Source organism: Podarcis erhardii, assembly GCF_964252035.2.
Source record: "Podarcis erhardii genome assembly, chromosome: 2".
NCBI lineage: Eukaryota > Metazoa > Chordata > Lepidosauria > Squamata > Lacertidae > Podarcis > Podarcis erhardii.
The window spans coordinates 39,180,215-39,202,362 of NC_138498.1; the positions used below are offsets into that span (position 1 = coordinate 39,180,215).

The window sequence follows — 22,148 nt, forward strand, 5'->3', positions numbered from 1 at the left end:
GAAGTTTAAAGTAACTCCCCTGCCCCCCCCCCCCCGCGCCCCAAGACGTACAATCTATAATCCTTATAGGAGTTTTACACTACTGGTCAACTTGGGAACTCTGCAGTTGTGTTTTCATATAGCTGTCATACTTCATTCTCAATGAGTATACATTTGAGATTTCAATGGCATGAGAAGCAATTCTACTGTGCATAAAGTGATCTGGTCTCCATGTACTAGATTATATGATTGGTATTAACATGTCATTTTATTAGTCGAATTTAATTAGCCATGTGGTGAGCAAACAAACAAACAAAACCACCTTAAGTCCCAACAGTCTTTCTACCAAGAACCATAGCTGTCAACCTTTCCCGTTTTTTAAGGGAAATTCCCTTATTCCAAATAGGATTCCTTGCAAGAAAAGGGAAAAGTTGACAGGTATGCCAAGAACATGTTATTGAATAGCTGGAATGTTTTTTTTCCATTTCCATCCCATTTTGTAGCTTCTTTGACAACTTCTTGGGCTGCGCCAGAGGATTGGGGTGGCAGGGCAGGGAGAGAGCTGTGATACAGTAAGTTTGCATAAGCAGTGGTGTTGCTAGTTCTCACATTTTCACCTAGGCAAATAGGATCTTAGATTACTGTTAGGGCCTCATTTGGGATTGATAAGAAAAGTGTCTGTCATAGTATCGCCTCAGTATCACAGACATTGATATCCTGTCGAGATGTGATTTATTTTTTTAGGGTTTGACAAGCGAGCCACACAGAGACTTTTGAAGGAAAGAAGGAAGAACACCCGGGTAGGTTTGTTTTCTGCTTGACAGGCACTAAAAGTTAAAAACAAAGCCCTGCTCAAATTATTTTCTGTATGAACTGCCAAGCAATTCAGCATTACAGGATATTGCATGGGGTTACAGTGGTGCAAAGGACACCATATGAGTTGGTCAAATTTGCCAGAAGGATAAGTTGCTTCAGACTCAGCATAAACCATCTCTGAGCCACCTCATTTCTGAGCCTGTCATCTGTGAGACAAGTCTGGGAACCATATCAGTTTTTACTGGGCCCTTACGCCTTTGCCAAGTTTGTGCCTAGAGTTGCAAAAAGCCTGCTAAAGAGACTTGTCTGCTCTAGCTTAAGTTGCTAACAAAGTATAGTAATTACATAGATCTAATTTCCAGCTGTCATGCTGAGCAATAATTAATATTAATGATCAAGAGGTCTCCTTGAGATAGTTTTGGTCTCTCTGGCCTTTATTCTGATAAACCAAAGCTTGTGCCATGGGGGGAAAACATTCTCCTGTTTCCTGTCCTTTCCTTCAGCATTGTAAATGGCACTTCTGAAAGCATTATAATATCCATTATACTGTTAACTTTGAATAGATAGGAAGAAACTCTGATGAAGTGTTTTGTGGGGACAAATCACAAAAGTCACAAAAGTGATTGTGCTGATTTTGGTAGTGGGCTGCATGTGCATGATATCTGCTGGAGGGGCAACCCCCCTCCCACCACCTATACATAAATTCCTGCAGCAATACTGTCCCTGATGTCGATTAGGGAGTACAGAGAGATGGTTTGGTACAGAGGATGCTGGATACAACTAGGAGGTTCTGATTTGCGATGCAATGCTTGTAATGCAGGGGAGAAGAGGGGATCTTTTGCTGTCTCCTCTTTACCTACTAGCCCAGGTCTCTCCCTTCTTCCTCCCATGAGACTCATATCCCATGATGGGAAATCAGGGACATGTCCATTGACCCTGCTCCCTTGGATATGTTCCTGTCACCGTCCTTGCTGCCCACTTCAAATGCTAGGGCTGAATGTTTGCAGTCAAGCACTACTTGAGTAGATCTCCCTGCATATTCTAAGAACCTTTCCAAGCTTGTTAATTATGCAGAGAGCATACTTGAGTCAAATAGGCTTTCTGCTGTAGTCAGTCAGTTCCTAGCTCAAAAAGGACTGTAGGAATGGTGACAGGGATATGCAATTAATTTGTCCACACTCTGCCCACCCTCTGCAATGATAATCAAGGGGATACAAGTAAACAGGACTGCTGTTTTTAGGAGGCTGTTTTTACTTTGGCTAAATCTGCAGGAAGTTAGGAGGTGACCCTTGTAGATTCCATTAAGTTCCCCTACTTTGATAATTTGAGTAATAATTTGGGACAATAGTCCAAGCCACTGCTTCCCAAAGTTGAGGGCATAAGCATAAACATAAATAAATAAATGGGCAAAGGAAGTGGTCACTGCATCTGACATTAGTAAAGCTTTGGGGTAGCAACTCCAGCACCAATTCAAAATATGTACCTTGACTTCACACAACAAATATATACTAGGATCCTATGGACCATGGACATGGTAAATTACATAAATCCCCATAAATTTGGCAACTGGCAGGCATAAATACTGCAGTTACTAAGGTCTATTGGGTTATGAAATCATTTAGGGAATGACCATCATCAAGCATCGTTGCTAAGGCTCAGGAACAGGGTAATTTGAGAAGACCCAGAATAGAAATTTGTTCATTGTGTTTACCACTCTGGATAAAATAAATTTGACTATATTGTACTATCACACTGGATGAAATGCAAACTTACGTAATGTTATGGCATTATGTTGTAGCAGGCTGAAGTATAAAATGCAATGCAATTTTGTGTTCTGTAGGGTGTTTAAAATTTGTGATGCACAGAATACAAATTGTGTAGCTTTTGCATTCTTCTTGAGCAGAAACTGTCAGCATGCCTTTAGCCTTCTGTGTTGGTTTGATGGCAGTTCATAAGAAATGTGGAGGGTGGGGGTGGCGGGGTATGTTCCATCTGAAGCAGAGTATATACAGAGCACCAGCTGATTGATACAAAACATTTGATACCTAACTGAAACCTGTGCCTGTAGTTTGGAGAGAGCTCTTCTAGAGCATAAGCAATTAAGTACTTTAGGTGGCAAAATGGCCCTAAGCACACTTTGGACATGCATCAGAAAGCTGTCCATAGCACACACCCTCAAGTGTTTACTGACATATATATTTCACACTTTGTTTACTCAAGGAAATATTGGAATTGTACCATTGTAACTCAGCTGTGATGTGAAGAAGGAACTAAGCAGTCTCTAAGCTGACTCTGAGCAGTTTTTAAAGCATGGCAAGGAGTACATTTATGCTGCTGCACAGCATAACATTTTTTTCAAAGTTTTTTTCATCCCCAAGGAAGAGGAACACCCAGAGAAGCTGTTGAGCTTTGGAGTTTCAAAGTCAGGAGATGAAAGACTGTCAGGTCAGAGAAAGACCTGAGAGGATACAACAGTTGCTCATGAGGCAGAATGGTGACCTTTAGAATAACAGCATATCTTCCATATGCTAACAGCTGAAGCAGGCTTTAAGAAACTTCTTCCTCTAATTAGATAAAATAAGAATATCCACACACTGCCCCTTGACTTCTAAAAAGATCCCAAGACTCAATTTGCATCTGTAGTAAATTCCTTTCCCTTTCTTCACCCTTTAAATTATTTTTCTTTGCCTTCTAGGAAGGACCTGTTAGTAATGGATCATAAGCAGTTTTGCAGCTTGGGAGCTGAAGCTTCCCTCTCTTATTGAGATTAGGGGCCCGATTCTCTGTGCACCTTCTGTAAATTCTAGCGCCAATGATACTCTTCGAAGAGCACACAGTTCCGAAACACGATACAGAATGCCTGTTATCTCCACTTTGCACCACTGTGTTTTGCCAGTTAGAGAGTAATATTTTCCAAAGAGCTAAGCTTCAGTTTAGACACTAAAATCAAAGCTAAAACGACTTTAATCATTATCACCAGCTATAATATCCTTCTAGTAAAAGCAAAGGTTTCCTCCTCTGGTCTTTGGTAATTTAACCAAAGTGCAGGAGTTTCCAATTTCCTCTGTTTCTGACATTCAGGCTCAAATACATAGCATATCCAGACAGTCCCATCTCATATATAAAATGCTGTTTCTGAAAACGAGATTTTTTAAAAGGAGCTGATTGATGTTTAAGTGGTAGCATAAGGGTATACTAATAATTTCCTGGATGCAGAGTGACAAGGCAAGTTGCCCTCTGTATGCCTTTTAACTTTTCCAGCCTAGCAAACTATGTCTACCTTTCCTCTGTAGCCTTTCTGACTGTTCTGCAGTTGATAAATTAGTATGTCCTGTCTGCAAAAAATAAGATAAAAAATAGTACAGTGATAGAGCACAGGCTTTGTATGTGGAAAGGCCCTGCACAAAAGAGAAACTACCCTTAGAAGGGAACTCAATTTGGCATTAAAAATTGTGCTCCTATCCTGGGACCAGCATTTCCTTTACAAGCACATCTCCAAGGAGCACATTCAGTCGAGCTATTTTTACCGATGTCATTTTCACTGCTCCCCAGGGTTAGGTTTCAGCCATAAGAAGCTTATTTTTCGCTGACATGTTATTACTTGTGGTGGGTGTTTGGAGCTCTCAAGAGAGTGAGTGCAGCATGTGTCCATCAGCTGTGGAGGGAATATGATCTGGGCCAAATATAAGAACTCTGGGATTTATGCATTTGTTTTACACGTTACAGGTTCATTTAAAGAAATGATACCCTCATATAGACCATCTATAGTGCTTACAGACTTCTCCCTTGAATAGATATTGCTGTTGCAGTATAATGCACAGGGCCTTCTTTGGTCAGAAGCCTTTTAATATGTGTACCATGAATGATGGCTGCTTTCCTGCCTGCCTGAGGGGGAAAATGAATAGCCTTCATTTCAGATTGATCATGAAGATAGGCAGGTAAAAAAAGACCTTTGAAGGCTCCTTTTGCATCCTCTATTCATTAAGTGAGTGAGCACATTAAGAAAATGTGTTGTTTAGAAACACTGCTCGATCATCACCTCTCAGAAATAAAGTAGATTTGATTTCTTTGATTGGAAAGGGCTGAAACTGCTCTTGCTGCAATCTTTCAAAGAGAGCCATTGCTGACAGAGATTATTGTTCACATTTTTTAGGTGATTAGGAAACATAATATTGCAGTAGTAGCTAATTCACTCCTTATCTCCCATAATCAAGGGTCTTGGCTATCATAAGTGTTTGGTGTAACATTTGGTGAATTCATTATGAACAGGTTTCTTTGTATGCCACTTTTAGGACTCCATTGCCTAGGGATATGGGTTTTTTGGTTTTGGTACATATTTAAATGTGAATCTACCTAATTCGCTCCTCTGAAAACAGTACACAAACCAAAACATGGCTATCCTTTTAAATTTCCGCTTCACTGAATTTTGGGATCAGGTTCTTTTTACCAAAAAAAAAGTGTCCAAAAGTACATAAATTAGGGCAGGGGCTTCTCTCAGGTGTTCTGTGCCGTGTCCACATTAAACTGTCCTCTGGATTCTTAATTGTATTTATTTTACATCTTTTACTTCTTATATTAAATTTTATTGCATTACAGAATTTTATGGAATTCAAATGCTAATATAATATAAGAAATAAAAAGCAATTAAAATACAGTTAACCCTACAGCATCTAACACAGTGCTACAGCATGAGTAATGCTACACAAATGCTACAGCATGAGTAATGATGATGATGATCTTAATACCCTCAGCAATTTTCAAGTAGGGGTGGAGTTTGGGAACCACTAAATTATGGGACAGTATGCATAAGAACTCATATCTTAGTGAAAATAAGATTAAAATGCATTATATTATGTACCATTTCTTTAAAAATGTGTATATAGGTAAAATTACATACAAAAATGTGCACATTAGAAGAATTTGCAATAAAATATTGATGAATTTTTTACAATTTTTTTTTTATCACAAACTGATGTGGTAAACTAAACTTAAGAGCAGAATAATGAAAATGACAGATTTGTTCATCCTACCCCATGCTTTTTGCTGTTGGTTTTTAAGGGCTGGTTAATGTGTGCTGCCACCTAAGAGGGGAAGAACTGGAAAGTGGACACTCGGCTGCCTGAGAGTCTAAACGCACTAAATCTCAAGACAGTGTATAGAGAATTGTCATTTTTTTCCCCTCTGCAGCCAAAAGATTCTGCAAAGTTTTTAAGGTAAAGCCCCAAGATTCACTTTGTGGAGGGAGGACTTCACTGAAAAGGAGCTTCTCCAGATTTTGCCATAGGGCAAGTCATGCAAGCCTCCTTTATAACATCCAAATATGGGTGTTAAGACTTAAATAATGGCATTACCGAGGGGGGGGGGGAGTTGTGTAACCTCTCATCAGATGGTGCCCCTGATGTTTGCACAACTACATAGTTCTAAATCCCAATGGTACCTATAGCATATCATGGCTTTCACCAGACCCTATCCTTTCCACACTCCGTTCTCAGGCTATTCCACTCAACCTTGACATTTACTCCTTGTTCTTTATGGGCAAGCAGTCAGCATGCATCACAATGTGATTTTTCAGAAATAATTTTATATTCTCAGACTCTGGGACTAATACAGCTTATTATATGCTCAAGCCTAATGTGATGTAAAGTAATTTGAACAGCACTATCAGGCTGAAAATAGGAAATAAGCATACATTTATATACTGTGTGTCCTTATCTCCTTTTTTCAGGATAATCTCCTATGGCAGTATTTGAGTAAGAATAAATTTTAAAGTTACATGTTGCCAGGCAGTCAGCATTAAATTAAATACCCAATTCATACCAACAATTCTGGTTATAGTCATTGACCATTTGAATAAATCTTTCCAAATGTTTCATAGAAACTTGCAAATTTAGTTTTTTTGTTTTTTTTTTAAAAAAAGGAAAAGAAAGAAACTTGCAAAATGTAATATTCTTCCCAGATAATCTCCAAATTAAGTACTTCAAAACCCCATTTTGTATGAATACTGCTGAAATAACTAGGATGAGTTCTGGTTCCTTCAGGCCTATGGATGTTAGCATTTCTCAGCTACTTTCTTTTCTTCCAGATCACGCCACTGAATTGCCATCAGACCCTTAATTGCCAAGCCTGAGGAAAACCGGGCAGGGAGAGATTCATCTTAAGTATATTTATCTTAATGTATTTATCCTACATTATTTTCATCTCTTTCCAAGTCTACAGATTGAGAAATACTAACTTTTATGTAACTTGTACAACCTGTGTCTTTCCCTGTAAATCCTCTTTAGTTTTTTTTAACCTGGTACCCTCCTGAAACATTAAAATTCCAATTTTAGCTGATTTTTTAACGCAGCAATAGTGCTTAAGATCGGGCTTGTTTCTAGGGGCAGCCATGTTTCCTACTTTACAGAGGATGGTCTTCTATAAAGGGGACAGCAGAGGACAGCCCTCTCTCTGAAGAGTTCATTGGTCCGAAACTGTTTTAAAAACAAATAACTTTAAGAAGGGAAAACAGGAGCCTTGGTGTTGCCCAGAAATAATTTGCACTCAGATAGCAAACAAGCAGGCACCTGGGTCACTTGCTCACAGTTTCTCCAATTATGATGAGATGTATAATGTAATTTAAAAAATTGAATTTGCAATCATTTTTAAATTGGCTTCGATACAGGCGGTGAGCATTTTGTGCTTGTCCAATTAGCGTGCGGCCATTGACAAACAGGTCCTCTTGGACATGGAAGAAGGCAGAACAGGGGATGGAATGGGGTGTAGCAGAGTTGAATGGGGCAGAGTGGGCTTATGCGTGCTCCGTTGACGCACATGGGGGCCAGGAATGGAACCCCCATGCCAAATGGTTACTGACTATACATATAAATCAGGATATGCAAATTTTACCCAAATCTGTGTCTTCTTTTAACTGCTTTTTCTTTTTGTGTTTTCTATACAGGCCCCACTGATTATACCCCCCCCCCCAACACACAGAGCTTATATTGTGATGTACATTAGAAGGCCATTTGTTTTATGTGATCAACAAATAAAAAGTTATGCAAGCTTTCAATGCTCCATGAAGAGGGGGCATGTGTTCAAAATCTCTGAAAATATTCCCACGGAAATGGGCAAGCTGCTCTGTGAGACATTTTAGCAGTTGGTGGATAGCCTGACCTATAAATGCATGAAGTGTTGCTTTCAATTAGCACGTCGTGTTTGCCTTTGTCTGCTCATTGTTGTAAGGCTGACAAGGATCACAGGCCATGCATTCTCTGGCTATGTTTGTGTTGTGAATCAGCCAAAGGCATTCCTTTTGGAATAGATTCTACACACATGGAGAAGGCCTAATCCAGACATAAGGCCATTGGGATTGTTTGAGGATATTTGTAATGCCTCGCTATCTATTAAAGAGGGAGTTATTCGCATAACAAGGACGTTTCGCACTCCAGTGTTTGGCTTCCAGCATAATACAAAGTATCCAGATTGTTTTCTCTACAATGTGGGTACAGGCAGTGCAGGCTGGAGGCATTCATCCTGTCCACTAAGCTTCACTGCAACTGTTTGTCATCTCTTTCCCATTGTGGACTAAGCAGATCCATGTAATGTTTCGGGGCATACCTGACTTCAGGACCAGATTTGCAGTTTTCTCCTAAGTTTCCTACCAGTGGTGCTTTACATTTTTAAATTCTGAAACAGAAACAGAGTATTAAATCCTTTAGGGACACAGGTGGTGCTGTGGGTTAAACCACAGAGCCTAGGACTTGCCGATCAGAAGGTTGGCGGTTCGAATCCCTGCGATGGGGTGAGCTCCTGTTGCTCGGTCCCTGCTCCTGCCAACCTAGCAGTTTGAAAGCACGTCAAAGTGCAAGTAAATAAATAGGTACTGCTCCAGCTGGAAGGTAAACGGCGTTTCCGTGCGCTGCTCTGGTTCGCCAGAAGCGGCTTAGTCATGCTGGCCACATGACCCGGAAGCTGTATGCCGGCTCCCTCAGCTAATAAAGCAAGATGAGCGCCGCAACCCCAGAGTCGGCCATGACTGGACCTAATGGTCAGGGGTCCCTTTACCTTTTTATTACATCCTTTATCTAAGGAGCTCAGTGTAGCATACATGGTTCTTTTTTCCATTTTATCTTTACTCTGACTGGCGCAAGGCCACCTAGTGACTAAGTGGGGACTCAAACTACCATCTGCCTAATCTTACACCCAACACATTCACCACTGGCTCCAAATTAATAAAATTAGAATTCCAAATATGTGTGAAATTGAAAACTTTGGGTAAGGGAGCAAAATTGATCCACTACTCTTCATCCAAATTCCCAGCCATGTTTACAATGGCTGCCTGGCACATCTAGTTGCTGCTTAGCGACTTCTCATGAAAGAAAAATGAGCACAACTGTGCAATCCCAACCATGTCTGCTCACTCAGGAGTCCTATTGAATTCAATGGGGTTTACTCCTAATCCTATATGGGATTAGGACTGCAGTCTAAAAAAGTTCCTGCCCTTTCCAGGAGTTGTTCATATTCTTTCACTTGCTTTTCTGCTCAATACACCCCTAACCAAGGCAGCTTATTATGTTCCTATATGAATAATAAGTTGGAATGAGTTGGTGGGCTTTCCATGTGAGGATAATGGATCATATAAGCAGACCCTTAATTGTGTTACTTAAAAATAAATTTGTTTTGGTCTCAAAGCTCAAGGGTGAGGGAAAGCTGAAAACAATGCAGTTAAATAGGAACCTATTTAGTTACAGTGGGCCTGCCCTCCAGTAGACGCTTTTGGGGATGTGGTCTTATATGGAATTATATAGTGTGTTGCGCTAAGAAATATTTATTTCTTAGATACTGTATTTTATTGTATTACAATTTGAATTTTGTTCTATGTGGTACATGCAATTTGGAAGAATTCAGAAATAACACTTGTTAACGCATACTTTATTTGGAACCATTTACAGTTTTTGTCAAACACTGCTTTTCTGCCCAACACTGATTTTCTGTAACTATATTTTAAAAATCATACAACAGAAAGGCACAAAAGAAAGAAAAAAAGCTGATAGAGGTAATCATCTGGTAGATACACCCCAACCAACAAATAGTTTAAAAATAGATTTTAAAAAGTTCATTTTGAAAACTGACATGCTTCCTATGCTTGAGCTGCAAACTCAGATCCAGCTATGTCGTGTATTCCACAGCTAGTCCCTCCCCACACCCCACCATTAAGTGTCATCCAGAGATTGAAGGCCTACCTAAGAAGTTAAGGTGAATATTACCCCTGGACATAAATATCCAAATTCAAATCGTAAACCGTCTTATGTAGCATACTTCTCTTCTGGATGTGATTTTGCAACACTGGAAAAGAAGAGATGCAGGGTCACCAAAAACTGTGCTGAGAATCTAGACTCCTCCCTCTTTCCGAACTGTCACCTGGCAGCAGCCATTACATCAGGCTGTAATAGAGGAAGGAAGAAAAGTGATGCAAGGCCATCATCAGATTTGCTGTAAACCCAGGCTCCTTCCTTCCTCGTCATTTGATGGCAACCATTCCAATGACACAGCTGAAAAGCCAGCCATGTTTGGCTCCTCCCCTCCTTGAACTTTTCTACCCCAGCTGGTCATTAAAAGAACTTGTAATTAAGAACTTGTGCTTGAGTTTGCTTATTTCCACCTCTCTCTCTCAATCTCATGGGTTTTTTTTTTAGATTGCAAGCCTGAGGGCGGGGCCTCACTCATCTGTAGTGACCTGGAAGACTTGCTGGGCTAAAGAGTGTGATCCAAGATTCTTCAGATAAATAAGCAATAAATAATTTAATCAGAAAGTATGTGGACAAATAAAAACTCCTCCATTCACTTCATTTAACAGTTGAAAAGGTGAGGTCCTAACTGCTTTGAAATTAGGAGCAAAGTTCTTTTTACATCATCAGAACAGCTAAAATAAAAAAAAATGTGGGAAGCAGGAGTAAATTTGGTGCAGGAAAATAAAAAGAAGTGGAGTTGCTAGGTGCAAATCCTAAAGAAAATGGGTGGTGTTCAACTATATTTTACTCAGAGTAGACCCAGCAAGATTAATGAACATAACTAACTTAAAACTTAATTTCAACAGGTCTACTCTGAGTAAAACTTAGTTGACTGCAACCAGTGCTTTTTCTGGTAAAAAATAAATAAACGAGGTGCTGGTACTTGTATCTTGATAAAAGTAACATGGGTGGCAGCACATAATGGCTGCCATGGGCAACAAAAAGGAAGTGCTTGTACCACCACAAAAAAGCACTGAATACAACACTATACCTTTAAGGGCCTAGTTCCATGGTCACTGAATAAGAACATGCCATATTTCTTCCTCAGGACTGAGAGGCAATTTAAGGGAAGGGATGTCAGTAATGGAAAGAGGAGCCTAGTTTGCTGTGTTCAAGTCCCATGTTGCGGTATCTCTCTCACACACACAAAAAGTAGGATTATGGCATTTGAGTGCCTCCCTATTCCTTATGATACTGCTCTGAAATTTTGACTTGAGGCTTTGGCCTGCCTCCGATTTAGCCAAGGTATTAATGTGTTTCTAAAAACATTCCCTGCGGGATTTGCAGCTTTATAGAGTCGTGCTCAACCATGTTTTCAGTATTAGCAGAAATGCCTCAAGGGATCATCTTTTTCCAACAGCATCCTTGGACTTCAGCCGCTGTCCTGTAACCAGAGAATGCTCAGGAATCTTGGTGCTGGGTAAACAAAAACAAAACAAAAAAGTACTGGAGCCATCCTGCTCCCAAACTGAATGTCTCCTCTCTACACACTTCTGTTAGGATTCTTCCAGGCTCTGCACCATGAAGATGGTAAGGCTAGATTTTTCTCTGCTTAAAATATTTTTTTTTTTTACCCTGCAGAGATAGTACTGTTGGGTTAGATTAACCTTTTATAAAAAGGGACTTTTTGTATTCCTTTTGCCAGGATGTTGTGGTGCTTAATTGGGGCATCCGCGAGGAGATCTCCTCTAACAACTATAACTGTTGCAAGAAAAGTAGGACTGAAAGCATTAAATTGACTTAATCAGGAAACACTGTGATGTTCTAAGCTTTGTTCTTTAACGAATTGTTGGTTAGCCATGAGTGTTGACTGTTAACCACTTGGGCACACTCGTGTAACAGTGGGCATGGGCACAAGCACAACAGATGATGTGTGTACCATTTCGCTGGGTTTGGGCTTTTGAACCAGGCACTGATGACATGTGAGAATAACATCAGTCACAGAATGAGAGAGACCAAAAAACATCATCCTGATGAAGACAGAGGTAACATCAGGGAAATGGAAATATAGAAGAAGCGACTTCAAATAATTCACCATAGCTGGGAGGGTTAATAAACTTCTCCTGTCTCTCTAGTCAGCAGCAGGTATTTGGACACAGGGTCTCAAAAGGACAGGATGAGGCTCAGACATGCTCATGCCTCATACATCAAAACAGCTGAAGGGTTCCTGTTACACAGCTGGTGAGTAATATGACAAGGCTGAGAAGTTCGTACTGGGGGGCGGGGGGAGTGGAGAAAGGGGCTTAAGGCAGAAGCACAGCAAAAAGTAGAACAGGAGTGCAATAAGAGCAAGACTGTGTGATCTAAAAACTGCCATCGGACGTTTTCCATCTCTGCTGTTTAGTACACAATGAAATTATATACATTTCAGGATCTAGGTGGATTGTCTTGGCTCTTAAACATTGTCTCTGGATTCAGCTCATTAATAAAAAAATGGAATTTCCCCATGCTTGAATCTTTGATGTACCCATATTTCATGGTTCTTAGATTCTTGGAGATAAGGCAGAAAACCTGCGGGAGAGTGTGCTCTCCATTTTTTTCTCCAACCTCCTTTTTAATTTCTTACACTTTATTTGTGAGAAAATTCTCATTCAGTCAGAAATGTCCAAACCAAGGGTTCATGGGTGGGCATCTTTCAACGATAGTTTAAGGGGAATAATAATGTATAGGGATTTATGGAGATGAGAAGAAAAGATGCATACAGGATGTGCAGAAGATGATATATTGCAGAAACATGTGGACAGACCACCCTATAGACCATAGGAAGCCCCACACAGCCGCTCCTGTTTCTAAACTTTGAAGTAGGGGTGGAGAACCTTTTTTTCTCCTGGGAAGTGAACATTCTGAGAGTCAATCCTTCAGAGGATTCATGGGCCTGAGCCATAAATGGATGGGGTAGCTCCTTTTGTCTCGTTCTTTCTCTCCCACGCCTCTCTCTCTGCCACCCATTTCTTCCCATTCACCTGCATGAAATTAGTCCAAGTGCCACCCCTGCTTTAAGCAAGCACTGGCTACACATTTTCAGACTGTTTCTTCATCTAGGAGGTTCTTGCCTAGAAGCCTCTAATGGTTTGCATATCCCAGTGGCATAGTTTATTGATGGTGGTGCAGGCTGCCAAACATCTCTACAGAGGCTCAGCAATGCTGAGCCAACATCAGCATTGATGAGTTCTGTCCACTTCTTGACCACTGCATGCATAAAATCTGCCCCCGCACAGTGTGGTGCTGCAGCAACCAGTTCTTGAGCACATTGCTGTTGCTTCTCATTGAAACAGTAAAGACCTCTTAGCTCTCTTCTGATAATCTGATTAAACATCTCTTTCCTTAATTTCAGTTGATTGTGAGGACTTAATCTTGAACAAGTTGACAGGTGTATATCATACATTGCCATGCCACTCAAATGCAGGTTTCCAGGACCTAGATCTATCTTTCCATCATCTGCTCTTTATTTCCCTTGAGTTCTTTGAACTGGTTGGTATTTTTCTTGCAGGAGAGATCATGTCCGCTATTGAATTAAATACTACAGCTGCTCCTGGTTGGCCTGCCCTTTGTGCACAAAAACCCAAAGCACTTTGATCTTCTTAATCACATTTATATTGCATTTCTCCTGCTTGCATTTATACATAATTTGTGCCCTAGATTATTTCCTACCCTCTTATCTTTATTTTTTGCCGTGTCTTTTATCACCAGTTTATACTGCATGTGTTTTATATATATTACATCACAAAAGCAGAAGAAGTGGCTAAGTAATTGGTCTTACTATTTTGTTATTGGTCTTGTAGTAGCTTGAAGAAATCTGGTCCCAGAGTGAGAAGCTGGAAGGGAACACTGCAATGCGGTTGTGGCTGATGCCCATTGGGACTTGTAGGGCAGAAGGTTGGAAGTCCAACAGTATTTGGAGCCTGAGCCAATTCTAGTTTTGTCCCAACCTGCTCCCTGCTGAATTCTACAAGGGCAACACTGACACTGAGGAAGCTGATGGGCAGTACTACTCCTTGGACTGGGTGTAAGTAGGAAGGCAGGAAGATAGAGGCTGAATGATACCAGATTGAGGGCTCATTCACTCTTACCTTTTGTCCCAAGCTTTTTAGGTAGAGGTCTGCATTTTCCCAGTCCATATCCAACTGCTTCCCCCACACTGCTGCTTTCTCCAGGAAAATCTGCTCTTTAACGTTGAATCAGAACAAACAGCAATTCAGGGTTTCTGTGAATTGTCATTTGCTCCAATTTGGTGGTAAAGAGTAGGCTTTTGCAGGGAAAGAGTAGGTTTTGTGGGGAAATCGCTGAGGCAAAGAAGAAGACAGGAAGTTTTGAAGCATAAACCTGTGTCTAGAAATGCAGAGCAAATAAAGTATGGCTGAGCCCTTAGGTTGGTGGAGCAGTTCTTTCTTCCCCTAATGGTCCAGCCTCCAGTGCTGCTGTGTGTTGCCTACTTTTTGTTTAAAGGCTACAGCCCTCAAAAATAGGTGGCTTGCCTCCATAACAGAGGTGATAAAAGTTAAACAGAAAGGTATCCCACATCACCCATCTGTAGGACTTATTGCTGGTCAGGTACAGAAGCAACTTGCTGCTCAAGTGTAAGGAATATCCACTCACTCCTTCATAAGGTAATCTTAACAGGCACACTTCTTGCATGGAAAACTGGAACCCATGTCACTCTTTTCTGTCAGCACTGTTACAAGAGTAGAGCTGCTCTCAGGACAGCCTTGGGTGCATCACATTGATTGCCTCTATTTTTAAACCTTCACCCAGTAATGTTCCTTTATGGACATTCGGGACCCATGTTTTTCCTGAGATCAGTTACCTTTGCATCAGCACTTACCAGCTGGTGGACAGACTTGAGTACAGAAATAGGGTGTCAATGCCGAGCGACTCCTGTCCTCCATGTATGGCAATGAAATCTGTTTTCCATCCTGCCCTCCTTAATGTTTCACTTGAACCTGATAATCCATTTGCAAGCTCTTCCACTCAAATGCACAGCCATATGAGACTACAGTACCCACTATTCAGCCCTGAGTGACTTTCATGTGGAAATATTATTTACAATATGAAGGAAATGCTTGGGTTTCCCCCCACAATTTGAAATAATCAGAAAGAAAGCCTCAAACAGAATCACATGCCAAGGAGCTAAGGAGATTAACATTCTCAGGGGAGCTATGAAGATCATATACCAACCACAGCAGCATCCCAGATGGCTGCTGTAACATGATTCAGAATTGAGGAGATTTCTTTAGCTCAAAGCATGTTTCCTAAAATTTTATGAGTGTCATTGCTGTTTAGCTATTTAAGCCATTTTCACTTTTGTACCGAAGGAGCATTCACAGCAGCAAATTGAAGGTAACTCACTCGGTAATTATTTATTCCTTTTGTATCCTGCCCTTCCTCTTAAGAGCTCAGGGCAATGTACATGGCTCTCACTTTATTTTGCTTTGAGATCAGACTAACAATAGGAAGTAGATTAGGCTGGGAGAGAGAGCAGCTGTCCCAATATCACTTAGTGAGCTTCACAGCAGAGTTGGAATTAGATCCCAGGTTCCAATCTAACCACTTCACCTCACATAAATCACTGACCCCAAGAAGATATGTAGAGGATATCTCTCCATCATCTCTGCTGATGGTGGAGACTGTCTGAATTGCCAATAAGCTTCTGAAGAAGGTGTCATCTGATTGGAGTCTTTGTAAATTGCTTAGAGGGTTTATTTACAATTAAGTGGTATACAAATTTGGTTAATAAATAAACATTTGCATCACTACCTGACCCTGAAAAGAATCAATGTGTTATTTCCAGGTTTGAATTTGCCTGTGTTGAACTGCCTGCCTGAATGATTCAGCATACTCTCAGAGTGACCTGATTAACATGTAACACCAAGCCATACCATGAACAAACATGCTGGCTCCCAGGGAAAAGATTGCACCTCCTGTCTTGCCACTACTTCACTGTAGTGAGGTAAGTCATGGTGTTCCATGGTCATGTTGTGAGGTAAGTCATTAGTGTTCCATCTGAAAAATTATTTCATTACAGACAAACTACAAGGTGTAGCCATGGTTTGTTCTGTGACACTTGTGGCATGTTGCGGGGACGGAATAAATTACAAGCCTGGGTTCATACATAAAGCTAAGTCAAACCATGGCTTAGCTCGTAGCAGCGTAGCAGCAGCAGGACCAGAGGAAGAGCAAAACAGCCAGCTATCTGGAAACCTGCACACTTGCCTGTTTGCACAAAGCCATAGTTCGGCCTAGCACTACATGCAAACTGGGCCAGTTCCATTCAATTGCTCTTGAGCATTTTGAACTTCCCCAGTTTCCTCCCACAAAGGCTACCCAGTGACATCAGAATGTGTTAGACCGTACTGACAGCAGTTCAGCTTGCACTAACTCAAACTCCTTTGGTTGAAAGGATTCACTCTTTGTAACGAACCATGTTTAGGGTTTGTGTTTGGAGGGGAAGGCAGAGGCACTTGAAGTACAAAATATGAAGTAGTGGAGGGAAGAGCTGAAGGGTGTGTACAGTGGCAGTAAGGTGCTGGGAAAGAGAGAGTGGAAGGAGGGTGGAGGGAATTGGCAAGGTGGAGATGGGTTTAAGATATCACGTATTACTTCTCATCAAGGTCATCCTAGACTTCAGTCTATTGTGAAGTTGTTTTCAGTGGCAGTGTAGACACCATGCATTTAAAGTTCATTCCCCACCCTAAAGAATCATGGGAACTGTAGTTTACCAAGTGCAGAGCTATAGTTCCCAGCATCCTTAACAAACCACAGTTCCCAGGATTCTTGAGATGTGTGCTTTGGATGTATTGAGAAGCCACTGCTTCTCAGCTACATGTTCTGCCTGTTGTGAAACTCACACACTAAGGGTTTTAAAACCTACCCTGATAGTTACACCTAAACAGTGCTGTTAGCACATTATGGCTATGATACTTTTCTTTTAATTAATGCAATTATATTAATATTAATTATGCTTATATTTATTAATATTGTTTTATTGAACAATATGCATTTTAGAAATAGATATATAAATATACTATCCTTTCCCCTCATCACAAAGGGCATTTACTGAAGCAGTCAGATAACCTCTTCAGCGCTCCTTGTTTCCTCAAAGCTCCATCTATGGCAAGTGATATCTTATCATAGGCAGAAATGTCCAAGAGTCGGCAAGGACTGGACTTCCTACCCGGCCCCAGCCCCGGCCCCACAGTCACCGCAAACCGTTGTGATGATGAGAATATCAAATCACGTGCATAATCGCTTAGAGACGGCTGTGAAATAAACATAAAAAGGATGATAATGGTTTGCAGTTGTCATGAAAGAATTAAATAACATGTATCTGATATTGGAAGGCTCACATGTGAAGCTACTCTGAATGTGTTGGATTAAAGTGCACATTAGTGACATTTGAAGTGATCCTGCTATATGGCTTCAAGCGCCTTGGTTTGGCAATGCAACCCTCTCATTTAGAATTCTGCAATATGAGTATCTTTGCATAAGGTTTATGCATCAAATCATTAAGAATGGAACGTGTTCCTATCCCATCCCCAAGAGTGTTTTTGTTGCTTTGTTTTTGCTTACAGCGAAGGAGCCGGGATACTGGGCGCAAGTTCAATGTGTGTGGGTAAAATGGCAGGTTGCCAAAGAGAGTCTCAGTAACAGGCTAATGTGTCTCAAGGGACTCTGTGTCCCTCTACTGGTAAGAGGGAAGAAAAACTCTCCCCCCTTATACAGAATATAACAAGATGCCCCTTTTTGCCTTTGTGTATTCTGTGGACTTTTATTTCCTCTGATTTTTGTTGTGGACATAACTGGCATTAAGAAGTAAACTTTTCTTTGCTTGCATAAAAATAATTGTCAGTCACTGTTATCCCCCACCAACCGTGCCTTGTGCTGTTCTCCCAATGTATCGAGGTATCTGGCAAAGGAACTTCCTTTCAGTAATCTGAATGATGTGCAGAGCATTTGAGGGGCATTGCATTTACAGGACATTTGTGGAGTGATTTCTGATCATTTGAATGTAGTCTGGAAGAAAGATAAATAGCAGTGTGCCTGGTCTCACTTCTGGTAGTGGGACTGCTACCGACTTTCCATTGTCAGCAAAACACAGCCATAGTGTGGAGGATAATAATCTGAGATAAAGCAAAATTCAAACTTGAAGGTAGTGCTTGATCTTCAGTTTTCCTGGGTTGTTGTTGTTGTTGTTAAGAATTCAAGTAGAATTTATGGTATCTTGTACTATGTGCATGTGTGCGTTTTCTTGCTTAGGAACTGCATATTTTAGATCAATGTGCATATTATATGTGTTCCCTGGCACTTATGCTGTACACACATATTAGGCATGGCTCACTTGCTGCCATATTTCCATGTGTGAATATTTCAGTCAAATGCTTGGAAGAACCACCAAGCATCGTGGAGTAGAGAACTTAAGGAAAGGGATGCCCCCACAAGGCCAATTATTCATGGTGCAATTGGGGCTCTAGAGTCTGAGCTTTCATTGGGGAAAACAACAACCCAAAGAAAGTCTCTAGCCCTTCTGGAAGGTGAGGTATTAATCAAAAAGTGCATCCTGACTAGAGGTAGGGTCACAGGGTTCGTATTGCTCTGCAGAGCCGTTCAAGAAGTCTGACGTGTCCTTTCTTCCATTCTGATGAGCTGGGAAATAATCCTCTTCTCTTTGAAGGGAACTCTGACAGTCTGGTGGTTGCAGCAGCTAAACATAGGCCTGCTTATATGTATTCTGTGGGATTTTTGAGAGTGGTTTGGAGGCAAAAGGTGGTGGTTACAGGGAGCACATTTTGTTGCCAGAAGGGCTTTTCCTAAGTTGGGTCACAACAGTGGCACTAAAAGGTAAAGGGACCCCTGACCATTAGGTCCAGTCGTGACCGACTCTGGGTTTGCGGTGCTCATCCCGCTTTACTGGCTGAGGGAGCCGACATACAGCTTCCGGGTCATGTGGTCAGCATGACTAAGCCACTTCTGGAGAACCAGAGCAGCGCACGGAAACACCATTTACCTTCCCGCTGGAGCGGTACCTATTTATCTACTTGCACTTTGACGTGCTTTCGAACTGCTAGGTTGGCAGGAGCAGGGACCAAGCAACGGGAGCTCACCCCATCGCAGGGATTTGAACCGCCGACCTTCTGATCAGCAAGTCCTAGGCTCTGTGGTTTAACCCACAGCGCCACCCACGTCCCTTAACAGTGGCACTACCATCATAAAAATAGATAGTAAAAATATTAATAATAAAGTGGTCCCCAAATGCACATTTGGGTGGAATGTCTGAAATAGTTGAAGGCTACTGGCTCAAAGGATGCACCAATCGTGAAACTAGACTCTTAAGTTTATTGTCTCTCCAACAAAAAAGGGACAAGGAAGCGCCTCACAGCCAAGATACAACTAATTCCAGTGCCATCTAGTGACTAAACTATGTAATCACACTATCCACACATGAAGCTACAAAGATGGGGAAAACTTAACTGTCACACTGCTAAAAAGTCTCAACAGATAATCTGCCTGAGCAACTCAAACAACAAGTGGGGCAAAAGCAGAATCTATTAAGTACCGTATTTTTCGCCCCATAGGGCGCACCGGCCCATAGGGCACACCTAGTTTTTTGGGGGGGAAATAAAGGGGAAAAAATTCTTTCCCCCCCCCAGGCGCTAGAGCTTTCCCCGACCCCAGCCCCCAGAACAGGCAGCTCTCCACAAGCCGTGGGAGGACTCCCACGGCTTGCGGAGAACTACCCGAAGCCCGGGCGCGAATGCTCAGCGCGCCCGGGCTTCAGGCTAAGAGGCAGCTCTGCGCAAGCTGTGGGAGGGCTCCCGCGGCTTGTGCAGAGCTACCTGAAGCCCGGGTGCAACTGCTCAGCGCGCCCGGGCTTCGAGGTGCAGGCAGCTCTGCACAAGCCGTGGGAGCCCAGCAGGAAGTCCTGCGGGCTCCCACAGCTTGCATTCGCAAGCCTGCATTTGCCCCATAGGATGCACACACATTTCCCCTTCATTTTTGGAGGGGGAAAAGTGCGTCCTATAGGGCGAAAAATACGGTAAGCTATAAGAATAAAAGATAGCTATGGGAAGGAGGCAGGATAAGTGCAAAAAGTTCAGGGTTTTTTAAAAAGTAGATTTGTTATGCTAGGGTGGCAGAGCATTTTAATTATACAAACTTAAATTTATGATATGCATTTTAAACCCTCCTGTGAAATACAATCTGTGGTCATCCAAGTCAAACCCTTGATCTGTTAATCTCAATTTTGTCTACACTGACTGGCGACAGCAATCTAGATGGGATCCTTCCACCCTAATCCTACCTAGAGATATAAGAGATTGGGTCTAGGGAAACTTTAACATGCAGAGCATGTGCTCTGTTGAGCTACATCTCATCCCTATGATAACTAGCTACCCTCATTTCTGCCTCTGTGATTTCTAGATTGACTTACTGTAATGTGCTGCATGCATGGCTGTCACTCAAGATGATCCAGAAACCTTAAATGGCTTTAAAACGTAGCTGCCTGTAAGTTATAAACCATAGGCTATTGTAAACATATGATACATATTTTGGAACAACTTCATTGGTTTTCAGTTTGTTTCCAATCCTAGTTCAGGGTGCAGTTTGTGAATTTTAAAGCTGTTCTGTTTTGTAGTACAGAAATAGCAAGAAAGAGATGGTAAATGATAGAGGCTATGAAAGACAGTAACTCGTTTCACACTTGACTTATCCAGTCTTCTGTGTCTCAAGAGCCTTCATCAAAATAGTTTTGAGCATACAGATATCTGTCTCCATGCCAACTCTGCTGGTATTTGTAATATATCCTGCAGCCGTTGCCCAGTTTTAGGAAGAAAACATCCAGTAACATATACTAATACAAGGTGCACTTCATATTTAGAAGCTGAATAGCAAGGAGCAACATGGGCATAGAAATACTCAGAATGAATCCTATACATTCCTTTTGCGCAATATAAATGTCTTATTTGATCAAGCCAATACTGCATCCTCTATCTAGAACATGCCTTTGCTTTCTCTCCCATTATATAGCGATATTCTCTCGTGTACTGCAAAACAAGCATATCTATGTTGTGGATATATTTCAGTACAATCCTACTGATGTCCACTGTGGTTTGTTCTGGCTCTCTGACATTGTATGAACAACACAACCAAAGTTGTTCTTAATTAGTTGCCACCTTTTTTCTTGGAAAGCCACATTGCTTTTTTACAGCTGCATGACAGGCAGGAATTCAGTAAATGAACCATTACTGTGTCTGCATGCTGGGAAAACTTCACCTGCTGAAATTTGCCTTATTATACAGTTATTAATGGCAAATGATCCAACCCAGAAAAGTATTGTCCACTTTATTCCTAATCCATATTTTTTATTCTGTTCTCCTCAATATTGCTTTTTATTGCACAGTATCAAGAAGCCATAAATTAGGACAATAATGCCTACCCACATCAGACATAATGGTTGCTTCACATTTATTGCAAATACTGTAAGCTGTTTACAGGCAGACTACATTAGGGTGAAAAACGCAATAAACTCGGCGGGGGGGGGGGATTGTGGCATCTGAAATAACCCCTAATTTCAGTTGGTGCAAGTAGCAATAAGCCTGCTGGAATATGAATAGGGTCCACCATTTTAAAATCTCGTACAGCTGTCATTGCTTCCATGATATCATGGTCCTTTTTAACAGGATACTGTGGGCAATCTCGGCCCTGTGGAATGCCTTGCATGTTTATTAAGAGAGCATGTAACCACAGCAAGACTCTTCTAAGACTGTCTATAGTTAGACTTTTGGAAGAAGCACATGTCCTTCCTAAGTGAGATGGCATCTGGACCTTGTCAAGTGTGTCAGCTTTCACTCTCAGACTCTTGTTTCCCAGCATATATTTGTGCAGAGATTCCAAGCTGCACTGAGGCTCCACCCTAAGTGATATTGTTTTCTTCTCATATTATCACAGTTCAGCCATCAGTGACGAGGATTCTTTTAATGATTTACGAAGATGTAATGCCACAGACAGATGTAGAGGGGAGTTGAGCTCTGTGTCCTATCTTCAGCTTTGCTAACAAACGGGTTGGGAGCACTAGAATGGGGTTTGGGGAGG

General features: G+C 41.4%; 1 long non-coding RNA gene across 2 annotated transcripts in view; it reads left to right on the forward strand.

Annotated features, from left to right (window-relative positions):
* The window catches only part of LOC309335720, a 164,164-nt gene that overhangs the window by 100,813 nt on the left and 41,203 nt on the right, over positions 1 to 22,148 (forward strand). The window contains exons 2-6 of one of the 2 annotated variants that reach the window (XR_014153658.1): positions 11,425 to 11,594; positions 12,140 to 12,245; positions 13,399 to 13,434; positions 13,847 to 14,070; positions 15,853 to 16,011. This is a non-coding gene — a long non-coding RNA (uncharacterized lncRNA). The remainder of the gene's footprint in view (positions 1 to 11,424; positions 11,595 to 12,139; positions 12,246 to 13,398; positions 13,435 to 13,846; positions 14,071 to 15,852; positions 16,012 to 22,148) is intronic. The other variant, XR_014153659.1, reaches the window with a different exon arrangement.